Genomic DNA, 2,951 nt, shown 5'->3' with positions numbered 1-2,951 from the left:
CCCCACTTATAATCATCACTAAGGGCAAGAAAGATAAGGTTGAACGTGTTTCAGGTATTTATGTTCTTGAAACCAAAAAAGCCTGGTGCACACAAGCAGTTAAGGGAAGTGGGTTGATTTAATGCTGCCACTTGCTTTGCGAGGTCGCCAAAGAGGTCTACTAGTCTGGGATTCATCCAGCACTCACCACGCTAAAGAGATGAAGAACTTCTTTGCAGAGAGAAGAATAGATCAAATAATGATTCCCGCAGGAATGACTGCCTATCTCCAGACTCTTGATATTACAATAAACAAGCCATTCAAGGACCATTTGTGCATGGAAATCATTGACTACGTTGAAAATAGAATGGAGAGAAATCAGCATGGAACTTTGTGAAACTTAGCTTGCAAGAGGTCGTAACTTGGGTGAAGAATTCATGGGATAAAATCACTGACAGCTCTGTTGCCAATGCACTACAAGCAGGCTACATGGGCAAGAAGTGATCATTTAAGGAGAGCTCTATTGCTGGACAGGAGAGATTGGGGACAATGGTTCTATAGGAAGTGGAGTCACAAGAAATTTAAGCCGGAATTTGGGGTTTGGAAAGTTATGATGATGTTCCAGAAGAAGACATGATTGTATTTGAATAAATGTAGATTTTTGTACATGAATAAATGAATAAATGTAGATTGTTGTTTATGAGTAAATGTAGATTGTTGTACATGAAAAAATAAGACATCCCCTGAAAATAAGTCCTAATGAGTCTTTTTTTTTTCAGCAACGGGTTTTATTTGTCACCATGAAAAGTCTGATTTTTAAATAGATTCTTGACTTGCATCAGCTCATTCAACTTTAGCACCTGTCTCATCCCCAGTAGCTTTTCCAGAGCTGCTGCCTTCCCCATGCAGCTCCATGAATTTTCCCAATTCAAACTTAGGCTTCTTCAGCATTTTGACTTTTCTAACAAAGACATCATGGAGAGGATAAATAGATTGGCAAGCCTTTTCAATGTCTTTTCCAATGCTGTCGGGAATCAATTTATTGACCACTTCTTTCAAGTCATTTGTCTGCACCTCTCTGGTCATGATTTCCATCACCTTATTCCGGATTTGGTGGACTTGTTGATGTATAAGAAGTCTTCCAAATCCGATTGTTGTGTTTTTTAGTAAAATCAACACAGAACAGATGAAGCAAATAACCATCGGTAGTCTTGACATCAACATGAGCTTCAGTCATGGTCTGCCATTTTTTGACCATGGAGCACATTTTGTCATGGGTAAGATCCATGCCATGGAAATTAGTCAGGCAGTTTTCGCCCTGAACATCCTCAGTAATTAACTTGAATTTCCTAAATGCAACTTCATCATTCTGCAGAACAGCTAGGCTCACTTCAAAAACACGACCCTTGAGACCATCAGATGCAATTTTGGTTCCTTGAGTCCTTGTGGCTAGTGTTTTCCCAGTATTTCTTATATTGAACATAGCTTGTGCTTTCACATCATACCAATTTTTCTTAGAAAATAGGTCAACCACTTTTTTCTTGGCTCCTTTCTTGCGCCTTTTGTAAGGCGCTTATTCTTGCCGACCACCATGGTGCTGCTCAGAGAGCCAAAAAAAAAAAAAAAAAAAGAAAAAAAGAAAAGAAAAGAAACACCCTAGTGCATCTTTTGGAGCAAAAATTAATATAGGACCCAGTCTTATTTTGGGGGAAATATGGTATATATAATGTCAGAGGGGTAGTAGACTGGGGGAAATTATCACTTTGTGAGGAGTGTAAATGTCTATCTATTACATTGCTTTGTATACCTGAAACTAATTTTAAAAACTGAAATAAGAAAGTGCTATTAGATGAATGGATAAAGAAGTTGTGGTATATATACACAATGGAATACTATTCGGTGGTAAGAAAAGATGATATAGGAACATTTGTGACAACATGGATGGATCTTGAGATTATAATGCTAAGTGAAATAAGTCAGACAGAAAAAGCAGAGAACCATATGATTTGACTGATATGTGGTATATGAACCAAAAACAACAAAAGAACATGACAAACAAATGAGAAACAAAAACTCATAGACACAGACAATAATTTAGTGGTTACCAGAGGGTAAGGGGGGCGGGGGTGGGAGATGAGGGCAAGGGGGATCAAATATATGGTGATGGAAGGAGAACTGACTCTGGGTGGTGAACACACAATGTGGTTTATAGATTATGTAACACAGAATTGTACACCTGAAATCTATGTAACTTTACTAACAATTGTTATCCCAATAAACTTTAATTAAAAAAAGAAAGTACTATTGTTTATCAATAAATAAAGTAAAATTAGTTAATGTCAAATAATAAAGATATTTTTTCTCTTTTTAAAGTGTGAGTTAATGGCAAAGTAAGAAATACTGAGGCTTTCTTTTTTTGTAGCTAATTTGCAAAATCCCTGTATACAGGAATAAGAGAGAGCAGTTATGAGGAAGAGAGAAAAATCTCTAAATGGGAGACTTACTGTCCTCCCTTCCAACCTCCCTCCCTCAAATGTTGCTATAGTAATAGGCAATCTTCCACTCAAGTCCTTTTGCCCCAAGTCCAAGAGAAATAACACTAATGTTAATATTGCATTTCCCAAGTTACAGATACATAGAAATAACTCCAAGCTATAGTCTAAATGAATGACTGTATTTTAGATTTCAGCTGGCATAGGGTGAAATCCGTCTCTATTTGGCTTTAGTCCCCAATCCCTGCAGAGCTGAAGTTGGCAGCCTGAGGTTTTTCTTTAGTGGATGCACCAGTGACATTTCTCTACCCCTACTTCTGTCTCTTGTCTTAAATTTCTTCCCTGAAATCCAGAATGATTCTTCTATTGTGCTCTGAAGGATAAACCCGCGCAAAGTGACTATGACATCAAGCTCCATTGCAGAGTACAGAAGTGGGATTAGGAATCTACAGGTCTAGTTTTGTATGATTTTATCACAGC

General features: G+C 37.6%; 1 pseudogene; it reads right to left on the bottom strand.

The window, feature by feature from the left end:
- Positions 1–795: 795 nt before the first annotated feature.
- On the bottom strand, positions 796–1,572 carry LOC117017367 (40S ribosomal protein S3a-like; annotated as a pseudogene).
- Between the last annotated feature and the right edge of the window lie 1,379 nt (positions 1,573–2,951).

Source organism: Rhinolophus ferrumequinum, chromosome 25 (assembly GCF_004115265.2).
Source record: "Rhinolophus ferrumequinum isolate MPI-CBG mRhiFer1 chromosome 25, mRhiFer1_v1.p, whole genome shotgun sequence".
Classification (NCBI taxonomy): domain Eukaryota; kingdom Metazoa; phylum Chordata; class Mammalia; order Chiroptera; family Rhinolophidae; genus Rhinolophus; species Rhinolophus ferrumequinum.
This window is presented reverse-complemented; position numbering and strand designations above follow the sequence as displayed.